Raw genomic sequence first — 22961 nt, 5'->3', positions numbered from 1 at the left:
GGGGGCTTGGGACTTGATGATCTTGAAGGGTCCTTCCAACTTTAATCATTCTGTGGTGCTGTTATTAAAATGCCTCTACTGCTGGGGATAAAACTGTTGTCAGATATTTGCCACTATTAGAAACTTTGCTCAAGTTATTAAGCACTTGCTGAAGCTGTTTGAGCTGAAGTTTTCTGTTTTAGTTTGTTTTCCTCTGTTTGTTGATGGTTTTTATTTTTTTTTTAATTCTAGTGATCTTTGTTTAGAAAAATGATAGCTCTCCCGTGCTTCTGAGAAAGAGGTTTTCTTTTGAAAACATACCCAGATTATGTGCTGTGTTTGGTTCTGTTCATCAGTTCTCTAACTGCACTTGCTCCCTCAGCTGATGTTCTGAAATCTGGTGGAAATCCCACGTGTTTTTCTCCAGTGCTAATGAAGCTGGATGGTGAATACACGTGGAGTCAGGGAGCAGGCTGGGCTGAACCATGGCCTTATGAACAGCCATGGAAGAGGGACAGGAGCTGGAAAGAAACAGGGATAACCCAGGAACAGCATCTGTATGGAGGGAAGAGTTAAGGAAGGAGAGACTGTGAATGAGGGAAGATAGGAAGAATGAATAAAGAGAAATGGGATGCATCATGAGGAGTAGATCAGGTGGAATGCTCAAATAGCAAAGAAAAGAAGTAGGGATGAGTGTAGAAGGTAAGTGGGACTGAGGATAAACTGGGAAGACTGGGACTGGCAGAAGATGGAGGGTAAGCCTGTGCTAAAATGTCTGAGGAATGGAGAATTGGCAAGGAATATGATGCTAGAGTGAGAAACTGCCTGGGATAAAGCTTGGCATGAAGTATCTTCAGAGGCTGAAATGGCATCTAAGAGAAGTGCCAGAGAGCACTTTAGTCTGTATTTGGGATGTCTCCCAGCCTCTTGCCACATCTTCCCTGGGGGCTGGACCAAGAGAGAGCTGCAGTCCCTGCAGGGCTCTTCCCTCAGCCCTCTGACAAGGCTTCTAAAAAGGTACCCGTGGCATGCATTTCCTGCATGGGCCTCAACACAATGGCAAAATACAAAAATTTGCTTTGCCTTTGTGAACCTCATTTCCATTCGCACTTAGGGTTTTTTTTGTTTTTTTTTTCCCCAAGCAGTTGGTGGCTTTTGGGTCTCGCTGACACCAGTGAAATACGCCAGCCGTGAAGGTAGCGAGTGCTGGCAGGCAGAGCAACTGTTTTGACAGACCAGGAGATGTGCAAAGAAAGTGTTCCTCCATTTTCTCCCGTTCCTGGTCAGGGATAAACACTTGTATGGCACCGGGAGAGTCCTCTCTGTGGGAATTCCAGAGCAGCTGCTGCTGCTGTGTTTGCTTGTGGAGCACATGGAATAGTCCTGCTCTTGTAAAAAAAATGGGAGAGAAAAGCCAGAAGCACATGGTGCGTGGAAGGAAAGAAAGACCAATCCACGGAGATGCAAAGAGGGAACTCATTAAGTATGTCCAGCATCAGAGTCACAGTGAGTTAGAAATATTTTGAGGGATGAAAGGCGAGGATCACTTTACAGGCTTGTACCTGGGAGATCTGAGTCAGTGGGGGCTCGTGGCAAGGGTGGATAGATTTGTTAGGAGAAAATCTATATAGGAGTGTTGACAGCTGAAGGAGGCAATACAAGGAATAGAAAAGAGGCAATTTATTGTTATTGCTGCTGGAACAAGTGGTACAGCCAGAATCTTGCTGAAACAGGTATGACACTGTGTGAAAAATGCTCCAAGCCATTGCAGCTTAGGTGAACTTTCGTGGGATTCCTCTGGAGAAATAACTCGGAGTCATGAAATAGTTTTGAGTGTAGCTTTAAAAGAATGATAGTACTAGGAGAGACTTTGGATATTTTATTTTCTTGCGGAAAAGATGGCAGCTTTCTTTGGAGACTGAATATTGCCCAGACACCTGCAGGACCATCAGCCATCAAAATTAAATGTGCAAAGCACCTTTAAAATTAGAAACTCAGCAAAGGAGATTGTGGAGTAGGATTGTAGGATTGAGGGGAAATTAAAAAAAAAAAAAAGTTCATTCCTGTTGATATTTGGAGTGCATATAACATATTCATACCTCTCCCAACATGTAGGACCGCTTGTTCTTTGAGAGTGGAGAGAAAAAGGAGTGCTTTGTGCCAGCAATCCGTGGGGCTCACGTGGTGCATGTGGGTGATCAGGTGCCTGCTGAAAACGAGCCTGGCAGTCAAGCACAGAGCTTGACTCTGTAAACAGCATTTATGGTGCTTGGATTTCACAGGAGTCAGAGTATAGGCCAGCAGGAAAGATGAGTGGTGAACATGACATCTGTACTCAGAAAGAGAAAATGTGAGGCAGCTGCTGGTTTTCTGATGGTCAATTCTGTGGGAAGTTTTAACCCAGAATTTAAAAAATTATAGGTGGGAACCTGAAAGTGAATGAAAAGCAATGGGAACTGGTATAAATGGATTTTTTTTTTTCATGCTGGTTTGGGAAGACTAATGGCAGAGATTAGCTAGATTTTTTAAAACAAGATTAATGCAAGAGAGTCAATCTCTTTGGTTTGAAACAAAATATTACTTTAGCATTCCACAGGAAATTATTATTGAAGGTGGAAAAAAATTGGATAGAAAGATGGCTAAGGGGTCAACTACAAGCAGCTGTGAACAAAATACAATTTTCAGGATGGATAGAGATTAATGATTTTGTGCCATGATGAGAAGATATTATTAGATGTTTGCTCATTAAATTTTGGCTAATGTGAAATTGAGAGGGTTTTGCTCAGATGGAGAAAAACTCATCATACAGGGTAAATACAAAGGAATTGCCAGCTGGATAGGTGGATGTGGAAAAGTTACAGGGCACTGGTTAAAGTTGTGCCCCAGTGATGAGAATTATAAACTGGGGGTGGTGGGGAGATTCTGGAGTTGGAAATACTGGGCTGTGAGGGGGGGACCTGCAGCTGCAGAATTTGGGAAGCAGCAATTCCTCATAAAACCAGCTCAGTTTCTGCCCTGCCTAATGCCCTCTTTTTCCCAGTCTGGATCCCAAGAAAAGGCCTATGAGTTGCTTGGTCTGTGCCATAAAGGAACTATTTTCTTTCTTTCTTTTCTTATTTTTTTTTTAATATGCTTTCAGTTTAAGCAACAGTAAACCCACAAGTCCTCAGAGCACTGCTGTGCTCCTGAGAGGGCTTTTAGGTCCCTCCTGCTGCCAGCAGGAGCCTCCCCATCGTCTAGAACTCACTAATACACATATTTCACTTCTGTGATCATCTATTTACCCATCAGCAATGAAAGTAGAGATTTTCAGGTATGCTTCCTTTTCATGTAGAAGCTCAGCTACCACAGAATGCAAAATGTGAGCAGTGCAGTGAAGCCCCAAGACTCCTTGTGTCAGTGCTGGACGTCCCCTGTTCCCAGAGATGAACATTTCCCTGCTATCAGACTGGGAATTCGCTTTCCTTGCTTTTGGGCTCCTTTTGGAATGTCAGCTGTGACTAAGTGTGATTGTCTGCTCTGGTGCTTTGCCTCTCTCTCAGGCTGCCTGATTCCCATGGGGAAGTGGGGGGCACTGCACTTTCAGTCAGGGCTCTAAAAGGGGTGACTCATTCCTCCTCCTTTGTCTGCTCCTTAACCAGCTTCTGCTGCACAGCTTCACCTCATGCTTTAATAATCTTTTGCACAGAGCTTGTCAGAAGGGTTTTAAACTCTGAGTAAACTGTCAAGGAGGTTCTACATTTCTACATTTACATTCCACTCTCCTCACGTGCTCCAGACTTGGAGTAGATGCACGCTGGAGTTTTGCTTTTTCCGAGGATGCGGCCGTGCATTTGAGCGTGGATTTATCCTTAATTATTTTAATCAGTTTTCTGGTCCCAGGTGAAGCAGAGTGGACTGAATGCTGAGGGTGGAGACAAATGCTTTAAGCTGCAAAAAACCCTGGAGTGGGGCAGGATTTTCATCCATGCATATCTTTATTATCTTTATTCCTGCACATTTCAAAAGACTTTCACCTGTTGCTTTCCTGGCTAGAAATGCTCTACACTGTATACATTGGAATTAAGGAAATACAGACCATACAAATTTATTGCTTGTGTTCAAAACAACTTCTGATCCTCATCTTTGCATCTCAACAGAAAATATAAAATATATATCTTTTTAGGTTTATGGCTGTTTTTTGGTTGTTTTTTTGTTTTTTTAAAGCAAAAAATAAAATAAACACAATTCTATGAACATGAGACACAGGAGAACATTCATTTGATTCCATCTGCTGAATAATTTTTGCGAATTTGATTGCACCCCAGTTCTTCCCAACACATGAAGACATATGTTCCTAAACTAATTGAATATAGCTTCTGGTCTTGGCAGGGGTCCTGTACAGTGTTGAATCAACAACAATATTAAGAAGTATTTCAGTTGTAGTATTTTAAATGGTATCTTCACCATTTTCAATTTAGAAAATCCTGTGAATAAAATGAAATATAGGCTCATATAAATCTGGCTAAATACCCCAAATTAGATACTAGTTGCCAAGAAGCTTTCTGATTGAAATGGTATTTTTTTTTCCATTTGTGTGTTTTGGCTGTAAATTTCATATGGCAGCTCCTTTCAGGTGCTTTTGTTAGGTTAATAAATGTGGCTGCTGTGGCCTTAAATTCCTCCCCTGCATTTCTAAATGAAAAATATTTAAATGTCGTAAGATTTCTTATCTGTGAGATTATTGAGCTGGTTATCAAAAAGTGCTGAAAGTCTGCTTCCAAAGCCAGATCTTGATAGCATTTACCAGCTCAAGGATACCCTATAGATATGGGATGCTTCCTTCTCCTTTTTTGCCTCCAGTGTTCAGTTCCCCTCCCCATCCTTCAGGCAATCAGCTGAGTTTTGTGGCTGTTGATTCTTCCTGGACCTGTTTGGTCTGACCAGATCGACAGCAGCCTCACTTGCCTGGAGTAAACCAGGAAGATGCAGAGTGGGAATTGAAAAATCCCTGATCTTTCCCAGCAGGTTGATTACGGTCCCTGTGTAATTACAAGCGTGTGGGATCACCAGGAGAGGCTGAGCCCAAACTAACCTGTGTGCTTGCTGCTGCTGTGTCAAGGAATTTCAATAATCTGCCCCAGAACTGCATTATGCAGATGCAAGTGTGTAATTGAAAGGGAAGAAATAGAAGTAATTGCTTCCTGCCTCTGAGAGGGGATGCACATCTGAAAGTCGAGGCACATGTTCTGGCTTGTGTGGTGAAGTTGCAGGAATTTTATTCAGTCAGTGCTACTGCCTTCTCCAAGCTCAAAGTTGGAGAAGCGCAGCCCAGTGCTTTACGTGTCATGCAACTGAAAAATCATGTAAATGCAGCTGAGTTTTATTACCGTGTACTGACTCTCAGCCCAGTGTTAAGTTAGCTTGAATAAACATATGAAAACTGCTATTAAATATTGGTATTTAATGGCCGGGAGGTCTTTTAGTGCTTGGTCACTTCACAGGGCTGGTGAAGCTACAAAAACATCCTATGCTATATTTATCTGCCTAATGCTTATGGACTGGGTTGTTTTCAGAACAGATTTAAATAATTCATCAGGTCTGTCTTTTTGCTTATGAGTTAATAATCCTTCCTTGCCCAGAATCACAATGCTTGTTACAAAAATTCCTTCTGGAAGCAGGAAAAATGCCTTAAAACTTCAACACCCCTAAGAGGACACGCTGGAACTCATCCATGCCTTTTTTCTTGTAGTTAATAGGCACAGAATTGTGGTTCAGTGCTAGGTTAATGGTTGGATTCCATCACCTTAGAGGGCTTTATCAACCTAAATGATTCTGGGATTCTGGTGAAACTTCTGTGAAACCCACTCCTGCTTCTCACTGGTTTAATTACCTTGGTTGAGGAGTATTACTAATTCCCAATTTTACTAATTCCACGGTGAAAGTTTCCAACCCAGAAAGTAAGAAAGAATTGCAGACTAATTCCAAGCTTTTTGTGGATGTCAGGCAGATATCCAGTCGTGCTTTCTTGCCCCAAGGAAGGATGAAACTGTAGCTAATGAAACAACTTGGCATGAAAATTAACTGAAAGCCTTGAAGAAGAGCTTGAAGCTTAGGCTCTGAGGTGTGTGGATGTGGTCACATAGTAGAAATAATATACAGAATATAACTTCAAAGTAGCACCTCCAAGGGAAGAGGGAGGGAGGAAGAGTAAATACTAATAATTCTCTTTATTTGAAGGTTAAAAGGATGCTGAAGCAGAAATTGCAGTGTTCAGTGCATCCTGTTAAATGACAAATAACCTCTTCCTTGTCCCAATTTTTCCTTCATAACCAACCTTTCCTTTCTCCTCCTATTAGAAGTGTGGATGTAATTCACATATTATATGAGTAGAAGCAAAAGTATGACAGGCAAAGTATTGAATCCAGGGTCCCTTTTTAAACACAGCTTCAGGTTTATGGGAGTTTGCACTGATTTTTATTTTTCCTTAAGTCTGAGCAAGAGAAAGATACAACAGGAGGGGACATAAGCACATTTATTCTCAGATGAGAATAAACCTCATCTCAGATGAGATCTTAAGGGAATCCTCTCTTAGGCATCTGTGATACAGTGGTAATGAAATCTCCCAAAAAATCAGGCTTGAAGGTGTCTCACTGCCCTATCTGGGATAAACTTGCAGAGTGAAGGTTGAGAAAGGAGCCTTTTCCTTCTCAGTGCTGTGTGTAGCCCAGCAGCTGCGCTAAAACTCAGTGCTGCAGGGTTTGATGCTCTACCTCAAAACAGAGAGTTTTAAAAGCAGATCTTTTTAATTTGAAAGGTGCATTTTGCAGCACCAGCACAGCCAAGTGGTTGAGTTCATGGGAGGCAATTGGCATGAATGCTGTCTGTGTACAAATGCTGTCCTTGAGTGCTTTGAGCCAAGATCATTTCCAAATTAAAAGGGAATTTTAGAATTTTAGCTAAAAAGCACCTGCATGCTGCTTCTTGAATCAGCAGCAGCTGCAGTCTCTTTTGTGTTGTTTCCCTGCATCTGGCCAGGCCTGGTACTGCTCAACGTGTTGATTCATTTAAGCACTCATAATAACAATAAATAATGTACATTGATGTGGTATGTGCATGTTTTTCCTTTCTGTCTGAAGAAATGTGACCTTTCTCTGCCACACTGATACCACCACTTATTTTTCTTGTCACGTTCTATGATAGCTGTCCACTGTTATGATTTAGAAATGCTTTATCTTGGTTTTCCAGCAGCTTAAAAACTGGCCTAGTTGTGCAAGAGGAGTGTTAAACCCAGAGATGGTTGTATCCTTTATATTAAATATGGGATAAAACCAATCTAGCTACTGAAGGTAGAACTTGTAGAGATCACTGTGATATTTTTCCTCTCTTTGGTGAATTTTAAAACTCCGGCATCTTATCAATGCAACCAGATTATTCTGAGCAAAAGAGCATTGAGAGCACAACAACTTCCCTTTAAAAGTCGTGATGCTGCCAAGCCAGAATGGGAGTTCCAGGCTCAGATCCTGCACGGTTGCTTCCCAAGCAGTGTCTGTTACCTGGCAATCCAGGGGGGACAGAGTTTGCTGACAATATTTATTTGGTGTCACCTGGTGCCTTGTGCTTATTGTTTTTAAATCACAGTGCTTCGAATGGATTCATAGATTAATTATGCATCTCTAATTCACAAAATAAATCAAGTCGTGACTTTAATTTTTTTTTTCCCGGGCTTGACTAGATAAATGAGAATTAGATAAACACAAAAAGAGGCCATTGTTACTATGCCACAGCTCCATGCTACATGGAAACTGTTTATTTTTGCTTTGCATTTAAAGAAAGGCAGTATTTAAAATCTTGTCCAGCTGCAAAATGTCTATTCAGCATCTAAAGGTTTCTGCATTGAATATGCATTAATAAGTCACAAGAATTAATAATTTACAATAGAATACAGATAAAACTATTGAGCTTCTACTCAGCTGCATGCAAATTTAATTTAATTCATCCACACAAGCAAAATAAAAAGGAAAGATGCTGCAAGACGAATCTAAGAACTACACAGGGATTGGCTCCATCCATCTTTACTCTTTGTGGTTCTGGAGCCAGGAGATAAATGGGAAAAGCCAGCATGAAAAAAATATGCAACTCTCTTGGTTTTGGGGGAAAGAAAGACAGGACTTTTTTAGAAAACACTTTTAAATAAATATTGCTGTTATTTACAAGTGTACAGAGCATCTAATTGTCTTGGTACATTTTCCATGCCAGGAAGTTAATGGAATTAAATACATAACTAGATTTTGAGCTGAACCAGATTTAATTTATGGCCATTAATATTAGAAAATTTAACTGTGCTAAAATGGCAACCTGAAAATCTAATCCTTTGAAGTATAAATTCAATTCTAAAGAAGCCAGTTAATGGAAGGTCTGCATAGATAGGGCCAAGTGCTTCATATCATCCACAAATGTGCTATTTTTGGCCACTGTTCTGTAGTTACCTTTTGATTTTCTGGCCTTGAGATGCTACTTAAATCTCTTTTCCATGCCAAGAACAGACCATCTCTCAGTTTTCTTTCTCAGTCACAGGTAATCAGCAGGAAAAGAATTCAGTAGGGTTGTCCCCCTTCCATCCTTCATCCAACCAATCTGAACTAATGTGGATTTTATCACTCGCTTCTGGAGAGAAGTTTCTTTAGTTTGGTGACTTCTCTTTTAAATTTGGCGTCGAGTAGCTGACTAAGGGTTTTTTGATGCTTAGAATTCCAAATAATAATAAGAAGGATAAAATTCGTACTTCGGCTACATAATCCAAACCCAATTTTCAACGTGATTTTGAATATGTAACAATAGATCTCAAATATTTGTTTTACCAACCCCTTCACAGGGAGAGATTGAGATAAAAAGTTGTGCTTCTTGGGTGGTGAAGAAATCTGGCAGATTGCAGAATACTGAGTATTTATATCATGGTGTTTTGCGAAAAATTCCATTGACTCAAACTGAGTGTCAGAGATTCAGAAAAGTCTCCCCAAATCTTCACGTAGTTCCTACTTGCAGCAAGTAGCTTTTTTACTGCCTTGTCTCCTGTGGGGAAAATGCTCATTAAAACTCCATTTAATTTGGTGTTAACGATGCCATTAGCTCCTCCACATGTTTTGTGTGAGTCCTCCCCCACAGCTGCATTCTTTCTCCCAGTTTTCCACCATTCACTTTGTCTGTCTCCGAAGTCTCTCCTGGTGTGTTAATAAACACCAGGCAGGACCATGAAGCGTCTTTTGTAAGTTCAGAGGAAATAGTACAATGTGGGTACTGAAAATGATTTTTTTTTTTTGTTTTTTTGGGGGGTTTTTTTTGGTGGTATTTGTCACATGGAGGCCTGGGGAAACAGCCTTCCATCACAGGAGTGCTCTGGTGAGCAAATCACCTTGGAGAAAGAGACTCCAACTCTAGTTCTCTGCACAGAAAGTCTCTTGCTCTGCTTTCCATTTAAATTTTTAATGCCTGAGATTCCTCATGCAAAAAAGAGAGTCTGCTTTTTATTGAGGCTTACTAAGGATGCCTACAGAGTATTTTTTATCATATGCTTCCCCTTCTTTGTTTTGTTTTTGTTTAAGCATCAGCATTGGAATTTACTTCATTTAGATAAAATTTTAGTTGTTTTACATTAAAATTGCAATTTCACAGGTAGAGACTCAGATATGCCAAATGACCAGTTTTGATTTCAGCTGAAAGCCCTTTTTCAACTTTCACTATTCTGTGATTGTGTGAACAAATAAAATGCAGCATATGAGAGGTAAATGCAAAGCCAGGGTTTGCTGGGAAGTGGAAAACATCTTTTCTTCATTACAAGTCCTGTGCCCTGCATCCCAAACGTGTTTTTCCACCTCCAGCAATCTCCACCCTCTCTCCAAAGTACAATTCCACTGCAGCAGTTTCTTCAGCGGGGTACAGATTTCCCATTTCCATCTGTGTCCTACTTCAGGAGAGAAAGGATTTAGGATGCACCGTGTAAGACACTCTGTACAATGAGGAAGGGTGGAAAGGCTCATAAATAGCAGGTTGGCTTAATTCCTGCTGATATGGAACTGCTGTAAATTGAACTTTGACTGGGGAGTTGTTGCCTGCTCTGGAGGGAAATGGTTGCCAGAGAAATTTGAAATAAATTGATTGTTCACCTATTTGGTGGGGATTTTTATTATTATTTTTAGCCTAGCTTCCTGGGGGACAAATTTTGCAGTCTCCATGTCTGCTTGCTCAGCCGTTTATCACTACCCAACCTCCTCCTCGGCTTTCAACACATTGGTTAATTTAATGCAAATGTGACAAGCCAGAAGTCATTAGATCTAATCGTTAGTCATAAGATCCAGTCATTATATTTAAGTCATTAGTCATAAGATCATCATTCCTACAAATGTAATAAAAACTGGTGGTTAGTTTGATGATGGAGGCCCAAAGTGCTCCATTCTCTTGGGGGGAAAGATGGGCAGCAGCCACTTGGCCTCTCTGTGTGCATCATTTTTGGAGCTGACACGTGGCGATATTTTACTAAACATTGTTTCCTGTAACAGCCAATATCCTTTTTCTTAGTCTTTTTATTGGTAAGAGTGGCAGGCTTTCCAATTCCCATTTGATACTCATCCTCACTGTTCCTAATCACTGTTCCTAACAGGTTACTCAGGAAGTAAATTAACCCAAGCTAACCAAGAAGTCCTTTCAAAATTTCAGTAGCAGCAACTGGCCTTCAAGTAAAATTTCTTTTCCAGTCAGTCTGATTTCGGTTATTTTGTTGGTTTTTATTTCTTGCCCTGGGGAAAAAAAAAAAAAGATAATAAAGTAATCAAGTGAATTTAGTTATGAAAAGAGACCAAATTTTGGTTTTCTCAGTATAATATAGCAAGGTCTTTCTAGGCAGATGTGACAGTGAGGTTCATCACTGCCCTAATTATCTTTTCACCTGTCAGCTTCTGCTGGCTCTGACTATCAATACTGTGAGGTAATCAATGCAATTTATGTTTGCCCTTCTGTGCCATAATAGTCTGTAATAAACCACAATGAGTGTATAAATTTAAATATTTGGAGTACTAACCCAGCAAAAGAGAGAATAGTAATTTCTGATGGGTTTGGCTTTTTTTATTGTGTGTTGGCACGCACTCAGAAAGTATTTGGGATCATAAAATGTTAAATTCTCTATTTAGCTGCACTGGAGGTATTCTTGCAGATTATTTAGAAGCTCTTAGAAGAAAGTTCAGAAAAAACCCCCAGTATTTTTTCAGGCCAAATCCTTAAATCTGTATAGCTCCTTTAGGATATACCGGGTTTTCTATCAAGAAATGCCTGGTGACTCCTTCTGGATTTTTCAGGTGTGGCTTTTTTGTAGAATGCTTTCTGTCCAAGTCGTTTTTCCCTGACTTTCCTTGTCTCTCTCCCAGTTGTTTCAGGAGTGTGAGTAAGTCTGTGGGCTGACTGTCACTGCTTCACAAGCACCCCGTGCTTATAAATGTAAATACCAGCCCTTTTTTGCTGTGCACCTTGCTTTAAAGCCACTGGTTTTGTCCCAGGACAACTAACACAATCAGTGATGCCTTTTAAAAAGGTTGTTATCCAAACTCCTTTTTGCTTCCTCCTTTCATCTTTTAGTGAATGTATCCTAATTGTGCTGTGCTGATTACGTGCACAGAGGAAAATTTTGCTAGAGATCGAATTAATCTTTACAGTTCTGCTTTCCTGACAGTGAGTATGGGGTGATTAGTAACAAAAGTGGCTTTCTCCTCAGTTCATCCCTTTTAATGGTTCTTTACCCAGCCAAATCCATGGATCCTGACTTAATACCTGTCACTGAAAATGCAGAGATGGGATCCTGGCTCCACAGAAGTCAGGGTGTGACAGACAAAGTGAATTTTTCATGTTCCTTAATTTTTGCATTTAGTGCATTAGATTTTTCTCTCGTTCTCAGGTATTTATTATGGTTATATTTAGATTATCAAACAAAGTCAATTCACAGCTTGTTTATAACACACCAACCTCTTTATGCTCTTAGTCTGTCACAAATCCACAGAGTTATTTGCAGAAAATTCAACCCTGAATTGACATTGAAGCACTGGGATTGTTCCATACATAGGCTGGCCCTGTCTTTCAGAGACCTCAGGCAGCCTGATTTATTATTAATTCATTTAGTTCTTTTAGATTTTCTGTCAGATCATCCTATACAAGAAAGAAAGGAAGTTCTTACTGCCCTCAGAATGGACTGACTCTGTAATGGAGCTCTGAGGGGGAAGAGGGAACTACATATGGAGAAATGAAAATCCCAGTTCTGTCACCAGGCTCTGGAATGTGAGCTGGAAACGATTTGCTCACACTTCCTGCAGTGTTAAACAATGAAATATATGTGGCTGATTTAATTAGCTATTGATGCATATCATATAACAACAACATCGCACACATGTCCTGCTTTTAGTGCAAAAACAAGTGCAAAATAAGAGGGTTTTTTAAAATTTGCCTTCTGGAAGGAAATTATTTATTATAAACACGAACAAAGCTTATAAATCATATAAAACATGCGCTCTTGGGATCAGATTTATACAATTTTCAGTGTTGATCTGGAACAGCTCTTAAAGAAAGCTGTATCCACTTAACCTGGGGTTCAGCTTTGGCAGTAAGATGTGAGAAAGCATAATATTTGCAGCTTCTGTGAGCTTGGGAGACAAAATAAATTGAAAACTGTAATTCTCTTATTTGGAATCTTTGAGAGTCCTTTCAGGATGCATCATGGTTTATCCCAGCTAAAGCCCATAAATGATCTTGGAGAATGTTTTGGCTTTTTCTGTAAATAACAAAGAAAGACAGCTCATGCCTTAATTCTTTCTTTCTGAGACAAAGTAGCCCTTTTGGATTTGTTGTGAATTTCCGTGGATTACAGAAAACTTTCAGGTTAAATATTAACTTCATGAGAGGAGTTTGAATTACTCACACTGTGCTATTCCTGGCACAACATGTTTCCCATGCAGACATGGTCAAATAATGAGATAATCAAAGGTGCTTTGCTTGTACTGAAATTCAGCATTAGACTCACATCATTCCTTCACTGAGCTGTGATAATCCAAATCCTGTTTTTCATCTGTGCCCCTGTTTGGGGATCTTGACTAAACCAACCACAGGATATTTTCTCTTTTTGTGAAAGCGAGCCCTTTGAGATACCATGTGGCCCCAAGCTTAAAAGAAATCCCAGTGTCAGCCTGAAAGCCAGGCAGGGTGTACAGTGACAGATGACAGGTCAGTGTTTGACAGGATTCTGAGGAACAGCTTCAATCTTTCCACTGAAAGGGAGAATGAGGGGCAAAAAAAGCTGAATTCAAGTTCAGACTGATTTTTCTGGGGATTGAACTGTCCATGTTCTGTGTGGGATTTTTCTGATGGGGCAAGAGAGATTTCCCTCCTGTAAGGGCAATGCAGACCTACCAAGAAGAGCAGCAGAGTTTTTAAAAGGGCTGAACCCCCAAGTGATCATCAGGTATGCATTCAACAGGTGCCAGTGAAGCAGTTGAGACATACCTGGAATTTCACAGTGCAGTGTGTGATGTGGAGGACTGTGACATGATTCATTGCTAACTTATATTTCATGGGGAATATTCAAACTGTTCGATCCCAGTAAGAGATTTATGGGGAAAAAAAAGGCACAGAAAAGAAGATCCCAATCTGTTTGTCCAAGTAATTCAAAGGACAGTGGAGACTGGTGTGGGGACTCAAGGGATGAAATGAATTATTCATATTAGCAGAGCCTCAGAGCAGGAATGATTGCTGCTCTCCTAAGTGGATGTGATGGAGGCAACAGGGATAAATTGTTAACTGCCTGTGTGGGCTGCAGAATGATGTGGTTTGTGTAGTGATTGTCATAGAGATGCAAGGCTGAGCTGGAGAAAGAGAGAGCAGCACAAGAGTTGAAACAGAATATTTTCTTGCTATTGAGCCACATTCAATAGTTCATTGTCTCTGGAGCTGTAAATAAACAAGTGTATTGTTGTACTTTGCTTTCGTGTCAGGTTTTAGAGAACAGAATTTTGAGAAGGTCTTAACAGTGCTACACAAAGTTGTTAGGAGCATGAAGTTGTCACTGAGGTGGGGTTTTCTCCACCTCCTTGGCATGTAAGACCTTAGGCCTGAACTGCACTTCTTAAAACATTAACAGCAGCACACAAAAATAGAAGCCTTTTTGGTTTTTCTTGGGGTCTTGATATACTTATAAAAAATTGAATCCCATTGTTTTACTCTGGGTGCTTAACTTGAATGGACCTAAAATCTATTTTGAGCCTGTAAGCAGGAGGTGCAGTCTAATGAGTTTAATCCCAATCATTACCTTCTCTCCAAACTCATTTCTAATTGAGCCACTGATGATGGTTCATCCTTGATGGGCTCCCCTGGCTTGGTCCAGGCAAAAGTCCTGCAGCAGAGGAGTAACCCCTGGATAAGCCTGGCAGGGCAACAGCTGGAGAATGTGCTGGAAAGATTAGACTGTGACAGGAGCTTTAATCATTAAATAGTGGAGGTGAAGGAATATTTTTATTGACTACTTCTACAGAAGAAATTTTATTTCCTGGTATTACTAGGAATTGGATGGCTGAGTGTTCTCTCTTAAGAAAAGCTGGCTGGGATGGATAGTGGGGCTTTTCCACTTGTCCATATCTGACTAATTCACAGCTTCATTTTTACAGGGCTTTTTTAATGCCCTATAAAGTTAACAATTTCACTGAAGCAAAATAAAAATTATTTTACTACAAATCCCAGAATCATAGAATGTACTAAATTGGAAGGAACCCATCAGAATCATGGAGTGCAGCTGAAATGTATGTTGTACTGAAGAACTCACCCTTTCTGACGTGAAAAATAGCTCTAAAAAGTCCACATATTTGCCATGAGAGAGTGATTGCAATCGCTCCCTTACTTAAATTTTATTTTAAGTGCTCTTCAGGCAGTTTAAGATAATGAAATTTATGTGAACTGTTCTGTGATTACAGCAGAGGAGTTGAAGTGCTCACTGATGTTCTATGGCATTTTTATCTCTGATTTTAAGGAATTCCCCATGATTCTGTAACAACCCAACACTCCTGAGTGAGAGCAAGCTCTGCAGATTGGGAGCTTTGGGAGCCAGGGAGAAATGCTGAACCTGGAGGTGCTGTTGCCAGAGAACTGGAGTTCATTGCTTGGCAGGAAATTAGACCAGGATATTTTATATTTATTCCAGACATCAAATGGTTTTTCAAGCATTTGACATATTCTGGTGGATTAAAGAACCTTCACTTATCAGACACAGTCATGTCAACATGAAATGAAATACTCTGAATTCTGTTTTACAGATACCATGGTACCAGCAGCAGGAATATAAATTGCTTTTAGTATAGAGGGAATTGGAGAAGGAAAATAGGACCCCAAGTATTCCATCATATTACCATGGTGCTTTCCAGCTCCAATGAGCAAGAGGACTCCATAAAAAAATATTATATTACTTATATTATTTTCTGTTTTCTTCCAACACAAATTAAGATATTTTGAAGTCTTCATAGGTATAGATAACAATAGGAATGATGAAAAATCCATATTTATGTAGAGTAAATATCCATATTTACTACTGGAAACTGGTTTTGTGCATCAGGCCTTTTGTTATTTGACTGATCTCTGTTCAAGTGAATCTACCAGGCTCTAGGCATCAGATGAAGTAATGTTATATGCAGCAGTTTTGGGAAAGGAAAAATACAGTGATCTGTGGCATGTTGTATAGAATATTAAATTTAGACAGTTGTGAGAGCTGACCTCAAAGGACAATCTCCCCTTTAGACCCTGTGGATTTCTATATAAGCAGATTTTAAGTATAGGCTCTCCTAGAACTATCCTGCTAAGATGATGAATAGGGGAATCATTACATTTAGGAGAGAAAGTCACAGTCCTTAAAATAGATTGCCCATCTCAAAAACTGAAATGGCTTTGGTCATTCTGTCTGGATTTCCCTTTTTAGAGAGGCTTTTGTTTAAATCAACTAAGGGTAAAGATGTCCATGGGTGATGGAGGGATTGACAGCATTGGCTGTTTTAACCCATTTCCCAAATTTACCTGTAGTGATGCCAATAGAAATTTATGGCACACTATTCTGTATCCCAGATCTTTTTTCTATAGATCTGGATTTTATAAGTTTGTGCTTAGTTCCTGCCAAAATATCACTAAATCACTGCTTTGCAGCTCACTAGTATTTTACCTTGACCTTAATCTTGGCAAAAATCTAATTTATTCCATTTAATAAATGAAGGCAGTTTGAGATGTGTTCATTACACCAGGGTTCAAGTAACCAATGCTGTGTGTCCCTCTGCTTCACATGGACTTCAAGTTTTTTGCTTTGATTCTAAAGACGAATGTCTTGTGACAAACAGTATTAATTGAATAATATTCAGGAGAAAAAAATCAATGTCAATAATGAAAAATGTTGTCTCTGCTCACATCCCCTCCATTTCAGTGCATCTTTTTTACACCTGCAGTATCTGCTGGTGTTCACTCTTTGCTTTATTGACATCTCTAAAATAATTCATATTCTGCAGCTACAGAATAATATTCAATTTTGCCTTTGTCATTTGGATTGAATCCTCACTTGGGAGGATGCAATCAGCTTCCTACTGCAAATTGAATGTGTCTTTTGTCTTTTTCTTCAAGTAATGCTGTGTGTTGTTAATATTTTTGTCCTGATAATTCTGTTCTTTTATTCACATCTGACCAACACCTTTGATTTTTGCTTCCAAATATTCAGAAATCTTCTCTCCTTTATCTTGACTTTCTTATTTTCTTGCCCTTGACTTGCATCCAGAGTGAACAGTCCTGGCTTTACATTATTTTCAGAGGTTATCTCTCTCTTTGTCTTCCAACCCTGAGATAAATTCCTGTGGCCAGATCAGTGCTGACCCTTGGGCAGCTCTGCTGTTCAGGGCCTGCTGAACACTGCTGAATTCCTGGGTCGCTTTAGAGCTTTCCTGCCTCTGTCTATGCATTTCTGCTTTGTCCTCTGAGCAACCTTCAGCTTTTGTTGGTTCTCTGAGTATTTTTCACTCGTGACCATCTGTATTTTTGCATTCTGTCTCTTTCCCTTGTGCTGAGTGATCTCTGTTTTCTCTCTCAGATCTGCCACTTCCAGCATTTGTGTGCTGACAGGGTCAGGTGGGGCTCCTTCCTTGGACTTGTCTTGTCTCAGAATTAGCTTTTGGGTGTAAAACTGAGGTTTTCCTTGCCAGTGCATTGAAAAATGACCTAGGGAAGTTCTTCTGGAGAAGCCAGTGCACCTAAAATGACTGAACTCCACATTTTAAGGAAAACAGAGAGAATATTTGTACTAGGCTAATGTTTGGACTCAATGACCTTAAGGTCTTTTCCAGCCTAAATGATTCCATGATTCTCCAAGACTTCTTATAACACTCTTTGGATAATGGCAGTTTTTTTTAAGTCCATGTTATCAAAGAAACACTCTGGCTTATGTGACATGGGGTGCCAGAGGTCTACACCGTGAATTACTGATGGATTTGAAAGGAAGCTTGGATGTGTTTATCCTTGTGGTCACAGGTCGTAGTTTCCCAGGAGATAGTGGGGAATCATTGTAGTTTGGGGAATGAGCTGCTGGATTTTCCAACTCTTCCTGGAAAATGTTAAATGGTGAGGAGCTTCAGTCTGACCCACATTCTGACCATTACTGAAGGAAACTGCGGCGTGTTGTGGCAAAGATGAGCATTTCCATTTTCCCCTGGTTTTGCTCTTGGTCTGTTTGCTCTAATTAACAGTATTCGGCAGGGGATTATTTTGCTGATAGCAGTAGCTAATAGCTGGTTGCTTAAGGCTTCAGTCATGCAGTTAGCATTCGTTTTCAGTACTAGTTTTAACTTTTTCCTGACTGCTAACAGAGAAAAGAATAATTACTGGATATTGTCATCATCCTATTGGAATGCTAATGTATATTATAAATGTAGGTGGGAATTAGTTGAGCTTTAAGGTCCCTTCCAACCCAAGCCATTCCATGATTCTGTGATGCAGACGTAGAAATTCTGTAGATTTACATCATATAAAAGTCGGCAAAATTTGTGGGTTTTCATAATAGAAATATAGGTACACAGTTATCGAAGAAGTGATGAGGAAGCCAAGCTTGTTCTCTGAATTAAAATGGATAATCAAAATACACCAGCTGGATTCTTTGCTCTGCTGAAATACAATCAGTCTGCAAAATTCCATGCTGAAAGTGAACCCAGGGCTATTTGACTGGCCACATACTGGTTTGGCTACTGACCCACAACAATGCTGCTTTATTCAATGTTTTTACACACACCTGCATCAGCATGAAGATAAATAAATCATTGCCTGGCTAAGTTGTTGCTGTTAGATTATTTTTAGCTCTTATCGACTTTTACCGTCACTCATTAATTTTAGATTAGTTACAGAAAGAGGATTAACAAACTTCAGCTCACAAGAGAATGATCAGTTTCTAATGACTGCCTAATATATCAATAACTATGTGAGTTTTCTTACTTTAAAATAATTATCATTCAGCTTTGTTTGCTGAAGTTATTGTGTATTCAGTAAGCTTAAAATTAATATTTTGCTGGTTGCACAGGAGGGCTCCTTTCATGCAAATCCTGCTGTTATTTGCATTTCTGTCAATTTATTCAGCAGAATATCTCTGACTATTTATCAGCATGGGAAAGTTCCATTTTTTTGTTCCTTCCTGAGCAGAGTTTAGTGAAGCATTTCTGTATGATTGTAGGCCAAGTAAATTTAGCTAGACTAGATTATGTTGTTGCTTTATTTTTAAGAATTCACTATCTGAAAAAAAACCTCAACAAATCCCTTTTGATTGTAATTTTATTATAATGTTTATTTTCAATATATTCATAATTTCAAACAAGCTAATATTATTTACTTAGTATACTTCAAGAAACTGCGAAATAAATTCATTCTCTGAGTGAATTTGTCTCTAAAACATTCTCTTTATGTTTTGTCTGACCTTGCTTCTTGAATGCAGAACTGAAGTAGGTGTCAGATATTTGAAAGCAGTAATAGGCGAATGCACATACCTGTAATTGTCCATTTAGATGGGTCAGGGTTCTTCACCATCAAAAAAGTTCTCACCTGGACATTTTCTGGATTTCCATGAAGATCTGGACTCGCTTGTGCCTTTTGGAAAATCAAAGTTGTTGTGGTCCAAGGTACATTTTGCATAATCCTGATCTCAGAATTTCCTGCTTGGAAATGGAGAATTACCTACAAAGAGGATTAAGTCATATTGTGGAAGAAGATGAAGCAAAACTGGAAATTATTTCAGTTACTTCCTAAGTCAACACCACAGGGACTTCAGTCTTCTTTTAATCTGTTGTAAATGCCTTCAATTTCCTGTGGGGGAAGTTGACGTAGCCAAGTGGATACGACATGCTTTGCTGTAGCTGTTGTTATTAATTTCTAATTAAAGTGGGGTTTAACAGGTCAAATGTGCTGTAGAGGGAAACAAAGACTGGTCTGTAATAATATTCAAGAAATGGGGTACAAATAAATACATGTTATTTTATAATCTGCAGACTTGCTTCGACACACTTAAAACAGTGTCTTCATTTTCATATTTCCTCATAACGTGATGGCAGTCAAAATCAAATCTCTTACACTTTTAGGAAATATGTATTTCTATGCAGTTTTTAGTATTCCTGCACAGGCACTAATTGGATTAACAGACTTAAATTTTTTTAATGTGCTTTGTCCCTCAAAACTTTTCATTGCTCCTGTAGGAAGAGGCTGTTGTACTTTTGCCCTCCTGATCCCTTTTGTGTTTCTGGTAAATAAATAGAGTTTTGTGCCCACAATTTTCAGATTAAGCATATCTGTATATATATTTTATATATCTTATATCTTATCTGTATATTTAAAGGGCTGGATTTTCAAAAAACACACAGATGCCTTAAGTTCAACATCAATGATAACTTTGATATCCCCTCTAGCCTCCTTCACTTCAAAGTCTGGGGAACTGAAAGAGAAACAACTTTAAAGAATTTTCAAGCTTTTGCAGAAAATTTCTAGGGTTTTTTTTTTTCAAAAGCAGGGACCAGATTTAGAAGAAAAGTTAGATCACAAGGGTCTAAAAATGACACAGACAGAGGAAACGTAGGGATGACATTATGGCCAAGTTATTCATGAAGTTGTCTCACTGCTTCAGATGAAAGGAGCACCATCATTCACATTATTAGGGCAGGCAGAATCACCAATTAAAATCAGGTCAGAAGTAGCTGAAGGTTTTGATCAGATGATTCCATGTGATGCAGGATAAGCAGGACAAGCAGGAAAAGGCTGATAAATCCTTCTGGATCCTCAGCAGGCTCACATCAGTGAGGTCCAACCTGGCCTTGGACACTTCCAGGGAAGCAGGGGCAGCCACAGCTTCTCTGGTCACCCTATGCCAGAGCCTCCTGACCTCACAGGGAAGGATTTCTTCCCAGTATTCCATCTAAACCTATCCAATGTCAGCTTGAAGCCATTCCCTCTTGAGCATCTTGAGGTGCTCTTCTGGAATGGATGATCTCTCACGTTTTTCATCTTTCAGAGCCACAGACTTCACAAAATTCCAGATAAATACTGCAGAGGATAGGTATTTTTGTTATCTTTTCATGGATTATATACATTCTGTTAGTTCTTTGACTCCAGAGGCTTCTAGTATGGATAATAATTGACCAGATGCTGCAGAGATAGAGGTTAAAAATGGATTATAGATCATGTGTGCCTTCCTCAATGTAAAATGTCAGAGCCTTTTATCACTGGGTCAGTGATAAGGTGAAAAAATATTAAGGAAATTTAGGAAATGTTCTAATAGAAGCTGTCTTCTTTGGTTTATTAGTTACAGGGACTGTAGAGAAAAGGGTGTATCTGGGGAAAGATCTATTAAAAAAATCATTGCTAAGGAAAAAAAAATTTCGATTTCTACCATTTGTTTGTTGTTCTCAGAGGGGTATAAGACTCTGCTGTTCCTTTCCATGTTTTTCACTTGACTTCCATCTGTTCTTCCAGAGAAGAGCTGGAAAAGAGGTCAAATAGCACCAGCAAAATTTTAGATGACAATAGAAGAAGGCAGAAATCTGCATTACAAATTTTGCTCTCTTTTTCTGCCATCTACCAATAGAACTTTCACTTGCATTCCAGCAAATCTGTGGCTTTTTCCTGAAATGCAGCTTTCAATTCATTTGCATGAGGAAGACTAGAGGTCCTTCTGTGCTCCATGTGGGGCTGTACATCAGGAAGCTCTTGGCTTGATGGCTCATTCCTCCTAGATTTTTCAGCTTTTGCTTGCACCTCTGCTAGACAGCTTGCATTGTGATATTCTCCAGCTCCACCTCCAAATGCAGTAGGATTTGAGCACAGTTCCTGAAGGAAGTGTTTCCAGGATCCCATTCATCTCTCCTTAGATGTTCTGTGCGTCATTAATCTGACCCCACACCCAGGGAGGGAGTGAGTGAATGTTATTCATCACTGTGTTGTGGCAGGAGAAAAGTGCCCAGGACAGCAAAGCAGACAGTGGAGCCTCAAAAGAAGAAAGCAAAGAAAGTAATCTGGAGAGGCCATGATGGATTATTCTGGCTGTTGGGGTGTTATGAAATTTTTCCCTCCAAAAATGTTAGTGAGCCATGGATTTGCTTCTTTAAAGGTTAAGGATCACTGTAGCTCATGTTATGACTAATGCAGTCTGCAGCTCTGAGCAAAATCAAGCCTCCAAAGTTGTGCCTGGTGTCACAAAAGTGAAGTTGTGTTTAAAGTGTTGTGTACAGATAATTATTTCAATGGAATGAGACAGTCCTGGAACACTGGATCCAAAGGAAGGAATTCAGAGCCGCAGCTGGTTCCAGCCGCAGCTGGTTCCAATGCTCATCACCATCCTTGCAGACATTTTAAGTTAACTCCCTTTTCCCTAATTTTGTTTTTTGGTTCTTACTTCTCCCTCCCTATTTTACAAAGGTCTCAGCTGTCCAGACCCTCAGAAATCTGGGTTTGAGGAATTAATGAACCCTTTAAGCATCCATCTGGGATGCTGTGTGTGAAACATATGGTGTGCTGGGAGAGCCATTTGGGAAGGCAGGGCCAGGAAGACAATCCCCACTCATTTCTGCCATGCAGGTGTCTCCCTGCCAGCAGAGCTGCAGACCTCCCTGAGAACAGACCTGGGAGTGCTCTGCTGGAATATTGCCATTTGATCCAAGCTTATATCGTGAAAAAGTTTCTAAGAACTTACTAATTTACTGCACTGACTCAGTTCATTAACTTAGGAGAATGAAGTTTTATATAAATATATGAAAACTTGGAATACTTTCTATATGTAGGGGGAGGGTGAGCATGGTTTAAAAGGCTACAGAGAAACTGCTCTTGCTGCCAGGACTATTCACTTTCTAATCTCAATGCCTCTCTTTGCCAGAAATAATTCAGAAATGCCCAAGAAACAAGATTAAGTTCCTTTGGTGTCTGATAAAACACAAATGACATATGCTCCTAATGCGAGAGGACTGTGAGAGCCACAGAAGAATCTATTGCTGGTTGGCCTTTCCGAGTCTGGCTCCATAATTGAAAGAACTTCACAGAGGAAATGAGAAGCTAAGTGGGGTTTCTAAGTCTTTGAGAAGCCATTGACAATGTTTTTCTAATAGGAGCCAGTCTTGGCTGTCAGTTTTGAAGGACAATATTCAGTGACCTGACAGTTTGAGGCTTGTAAATGAAAGATCAGTTGTGTTGAACCTGCAGGGCATTCTCTTGTTTTTCTAAAAATTGCTCTCTCCCCCTTGAACAATTATCAAATGTGCTTTAAAAAATTATCATTCTGAGCATCTTGAAATAAAACAGCTCTGCTGCAGAGGTGGGTTCTAACTGGGTTAAGTCTTCCCTGTACAGAGGGCTGATCCAACCCAGAAGAAGATTCTTGTCCATAATGTCTTGAAGGATAACCACCAGTATGTCAGGTTCATTGTTTAGCTGCTGCTTAA

At 39.7% G+C, this 22961-nt stretch overlaps 1 protein-coding gene across 2 annotated transcripts in view; it reads left to right on the top strand.

Annotated features, from left to right (window-relative positions):
- Positions 1-22961, top strand: part of SHANK2 (SH3 and multiple ankyrin repeat domains 2) — a 241380-nt gene that overhangs the window by 167423 nt on the left and 50996 nt on the right. The gene's annotated exons all lie outside the window — the stretch shown is intronic.

The sequence above is a fragment of the Cinclus cinclus genome, chromosome 6 (assembly GCF_963662255.1).
Source record: "Cinclus cinclus chromosome 6, bCinCin1.1, whole genome shotgun sequence".
NCBI lineage: Eukaryota > Metazoa > Chordata > Aves > Passeriformes > Cinclidae > Cinclus > Cinclus cinclus.
The sequence above is the reverse complement of the archived record's forward strand: the minus strand, read 5'-3'. Positions and strand labels throughout refer to the sequence as shown.